The sequence below is a fragment of the Henckelia pumila genome, chromosome 2 (assembly GCF_033568475.1).
Source record: "Henckelia pumila isolate YLH828 chromosome 2, ASM3356847v2, whole genome shotgun sequence".
NCBI lineage: Eukaryota > Viridiplantae > Streptophyta > Magnoliopsida > Lamiales > Gesneriaceae > Henckelia > Henckelia pumila.
The window spans coordinates 134,584,979-134,590,253 of NC_133121.1; the positions used below are offsets into that span (position 1 = coordinate 134,584,979).

Below are 5,275 nucleotides of genomic sequence, written 5' to 3' on the forward strand. Positions count from 1 at the left end.
TAGGTGTACCAGAGGTGCAGGTGTTTGGCACAGGACACGGCTCAAGTGGACAAGGTAGTGAAGGATCAGCAGCCAGGGAATCCTCCATCGGCACATCAGACGACACTCCCAGAGATGAACTAGCACCAGAACCACCACTGGCAAAGGAAAATTCAGACTCGACAAAGACAACATGACGCGAGACGAAGATTTTGCCAGATGAGAACTCAAAAGACAGGTAGGCACTCTGTGTGATGGAGTAACCAAGGAAGACACAAGGTGATGAGCATTGGGTAAGCTTGTGGGAAGAATATGGGCGAAGCCAGGGGTAGCAAAGACAACCAAAGATACAAAGTTTAGAGAGATTTGGGGGGACACCAAGCAGGCGTTTGAAGGACAACTTGTAGGACAAATTGAATTTAGGCAGTCTATTGATGAGGTAAACTGTTGTGGCAAAGGAAAAAGGCCAAAACTTGGTAGGGACAGATGCATGATGGAGAAGCGCTAGACTAGTCTCAACAACATGACGATGACGACGTTCAGCGAAGCCATTGTGTTAAGGAGTATGGGGAGGGGTGGTCAGATGAGAAATCTCATGCAGTCTAAGAAAGTCTTTGAGAGCAAGGAATTCACCACCATTATCAGTGTATAGGGTGAGAATGAGATGACCAAAATTTTTTTCCACAAGTGACTTAAAACACCGAAAAACAGGGAGAACCTCCGACTTATGATTTAAAGGATAAAGCCAAATATATTTGTCATAGTGATCAACAAAAATAACATAATATTTATAGCCATCACTAGAAAGAACAGAGGAGGTCCAGACATCAGAAAAAATAAGTTCAAGAGGAAATTGAGAGGATGATGAAGAATCATGAAAAGATAATTTATGACTTTTATTGCACTGGAAAGAGTTACAATTAAAACGATGCAACGGAGAATTAAATGACGACAACGACTTAGACACTACTAATTGACGTAGGACTCGATCAGATGGATGACCTAGACGATGATGCCAGACGGGCTGAGACACAAAAGAGGAGGTAAATGCCAGTGGTGAAGACGGTGTGGGCGCAGACCAGGAGTAGACACCATCTTTAAGTGGACCCTGATGGAGAATTTCCCCGGTGCGACGGTCCTTCACCTGAAAAGCAGAGGAAGAGAAAACAACCAGGACGTCATTAGATTTACACAGTTGTGAAACTGATAAAAGATTCTTCTGAATTGAGGGCATACACAGGGCATGAGGAAATTGAAGAGAAGCAGGATTAATGGGTGGTGAGAGACAACCTGTGTGGGTGATGGGAAGACCAGTGCCGTCACCAACAATTACACCATCAGAACCCACATAAGGGTCATGCATTGAGAAATTGGCAAGATCAGATGTCAAGTGATGAGTGGCACTGGAGTCAAGAATCCAGTCAGACGGAGAATACGGTGCAAGCGAGTAAGCCGCTGGGGAAGCAGAAGGACCAGAGGCGGAATAAGACTGCCCAGAGGTGCCGCAGGAGCTGGTAGATACTGAAAATCCGGGCAGCGTTTGGCAGAATGCCCCTGACGACCGCAGAGCTGACAGCGCCCAAGATAGGGTCAAGGGACACGCTGCCCATTTGCTGACGGAGACGATTGCTGCGGCTACCGGGAAGCCCAGCCGCCGGGGTGGCGGATTTGTTGGTGGTGCGCAACGAGGGCGTTATTCGCGACGGGCGGTGGACGGCGGAAGCCCCCAACCGATCTGGCAGACGGATTGGCGGTGACCGGAAGTGTGATCTGGGTGTCCCTGCGAGCAGCCAGATGAGCTTCATGATTTAGGAGTTTATCATGCAACTCCTCAAACGATATTGCAAAATCGCGGGCTTGAATAGCATGAGCAAGTTCTTTATACTCATCATCCAGACCATGAAGAACTTTGATGGTAAGATCCTCGATGTCAACAGGTGCATTCATGAGAGCCAGTTCATCAGCTTTGGATTTGATGAACTGCATGAATTCGGTGATGGACTGGTTGCCCTTGATTGGATTGCGAAGTTGCGTCTTTAACTGGGTTATGCGGCCACAGAAGGGCTTGCCATAAGTGAGGGCAAGGGTATTCCAAACGTCTGCGGATGTGGTGGCAGTAGCAATTAACGGAATCAATGACGGAGATAGTGATCCAATGATAATATTCAATATCAGTTGATCCTGGCGGATCCTGGCGGTGTACAGGATTCAGCATTGAAGTGGTATCGGTTGTGACTAATTTGGCCGGACAGAGATGAGAACCATCAACAAATCTAAGCAGATCATGACCAGTAAAGAGGGTCGTGAACTGCAGACGCCATGAGAGAAAGTTTGAGGAGGTGAGCTTCAAAAGCGCATGAGCAACAGCATTGAAGGAGATCGGAGTGGCAGGGGCAGCAGCTGGAGTGGTGGCGGCGGCCATGGAAAATGGCATCGGCGGCTTGGCGAAGAGGGAGGGCGGCGGTGGCGGCTGCTTCGTGTATTAGGGTTAGGGATATTTTAGTGGCGTATGTCAGAGGATCTGATACCATGTAAAAACTGATTAAATAATATTACTTTGATATATTCCCAAGAATGAATACAAAACTAGTTTATATACAACTAAAAAACCTAAGAGATAAAAGAAAAATACAAAATAGACAAAAGATAATATAGAATATATTTCAAGATATAGAATATATTCCAATAGTATTTTTACTATCCAAAACTTCGATTATCCGATAGTTAAGAGTAACGACAATTATGACGGATTGATATATAATACAATTAAAAGAACTTGAGAATATTCCTATGGGAACTGAATTCCCCTTAGTATCTTCGATTATTTGTATAAACGTACTTTCAACTTTCTTTTGATACAAACTTCATGGAAAATTTAAAGAGAATTATATTTTTAGTCATGTGATTTGATATTTTTTCATTTTTGATCATGCTAACCGTTAATTTGTATTTTCAGTTTTATAACTTGCTTTATTATTATTATTTTTATTTTTGGTCTTGTTACAACAAATTTTCATTTATAGTCTGTAACTTTTATGTTGTTTTCATTTTTTGTCATTTACTTGTATTTTATTTTCATTTTTTAAATCTTTTTTTAATCGATATCTATCGTGTTTGCTGCGGGTCATAAAAAGTCCGAAAATAAAAGCATATATAAATTAAACGATTAAAAATGAAACCAATATATAAATTACAAAACTGAAATTGAAAATTCACTATAACATGACCAAAATGAACAAAACTTGCAAATTATAGGACTGAAAATATAAATTCACCATTAACAAGACCAAAAATGGAAAAAAAAAAAAAAGTGCAAATAACATGACAAAAAATAAATATAGTTCTCACATATTTAAAAGCATTAATTCACATGTTTTTATTGAATACGACGATTTTGTTTTTCCCTTTTTTTGTTTGGAAACTGAACTCAATTATCACCATCATCAATTTTAAACTAAAAAAAAATCAAGAATTTAATCAAATAATAATGGTTAAATCACATGCATGTTCATAGATTTGCTTTCCCAATCTTGATAAAATACAAAAAAAAAAAAAAATAGTTTTTTTAATTCATTATCTTGTTCATTTTTTAGTTTTAGTTTACTAAGGTTTCAAAATTTGTTTTGGTACACTAATTTTTAATTTTTGACTATTTTAATTTAGTTCATGAATTGTCGTAGCACCGAAAAATGATGACATTGTTTTGAAAAATAATACCTTATCAGGCTAGCACGTTAGCAATTGTACCAAAATAGTCAAAAATTAAAAGTCGGTATACCTGACATATCTAAAAAATGGGAGAAAATCTTATGTTACAAATTGTGTAACATTGTCTGTTACACAAATTATTTTTTGAGAAGTGATTGCATTGACATAACACAAAAAATTACAATAATTTGTAACATAAGATTTTTTCTTCCTTGAAAATTTAATTGACCAAAACCCAAAATAGAAATGAAGCAAATATTTTGAAAAAACCGTGGTTCTTAACAAATAAAACACAATTAATTAGTCCAAACAAATCTTGGATGGATTTTGGAATTGTCTTCTTTTCTTTGTGTATTGTTTGTGTCATGCATGCGCCTCCACATCGTTGTTGTTTTCATCTTCCTCGAATCCGAAGTTCATTAAGGAGTATTGCCCCTCCACCTTTTAATGGTACGATTTGATCACGACAAGATAAAGGATCACGAAGAAGGTTGTCATTCCTACTACTAACCAACCGAATTGAATGATCACCAACGATTTGGCACGTTGTAGCGACGCTTTGTCGTGGCACCGGGCCACATTATGACCTTCCTCAAAGTGTATGAAGCAACCTTTAGGTATGAGGCTTGGGGTCCATAACATGTACCCCATGACCACGAGCCAAACACCCTGGAACATAATACTAGCAGACCTCACAAAGCTATTCAAGAAACTTTTGGGATAACTAATGCCTAAAAGGGTGGTGGAAAGTGATACAAAGATGGCAATTTGAAGAAGCCAGTGGTATTGGCCCTCCAACCCCATGTGATCCGAGGAGTGGAGATGGAAGAGGAGCAGTTGCTGCCCGAAAGCCACCGCGCCTAGCAGATTGGTGAGTCCGTAACGTGCGGGAGGGGCGAGCTTATCTAGCACGACTGAGAGAAATGCATAGGTGAAAAAAGCCAAGGAGATGTTGGAATGCTCGAAATTGTGGAGATGTTTAGAAGGGATGGTTCCATCGGGGTCGAGGGGCTGGTGGGCTCGGGGGCCTATGAAGAGTTCCATTGCTATGGACATGGAGCTTCCGATCATGATAAAGTAGAGCTCGAGATACTTGATTCTTGAAGTGGGAAACCATGGCGAAGATATGTAGGATTTGGAGTTTGCGGCGTGTAGCTTCGTGTGATTGAGAATATGCCATAATCCGAGGATGAAAAAGGCAAATCCGGGCGCCACATGTCCCATCAAACTACCCATTTTTGTTTCTCAGTTCGGAGCTTTGGGAGTTACGTTGAGGGAAATGGGCATCATCCGATCCATGGGTTGTTATATATTAGAGTTGTTCCTCTGTATTTAATTAATAGTAAATCAAACCTATATTTGAGATTAATTATAAATACAAAAGTAAAATTAAAAATCCTGCAGGATCCCAGGAAATTTTATTTCTGACAATAGAAATTTGGGTGCTTGCGGAATCTAAATCTCGGTTTCTGCAGGATTTTTACAATAAATAAACGGTCATGCAGAAACCGATGTTTTTTTCCCGTAAAATTATTGATGAATACGAGGTCAAGGCTCTCGACTTCCGCATAACCCTGAGTTTTTTTTT

General features: G+C 40.1%; 1 pseudogene; it reads right to left on the minus strand.

The window, feature by feature from the left end:
• Window positions 1-4,050: 4,050 nt before the first annotated feature.
• On the minus strand, window positions 4,051-4,923 carry LOC140878467 (uncharacterized; annotated as a pseudogene).
• Window positions 4,924-5,275: the final 352 nt, after the last annotated feature.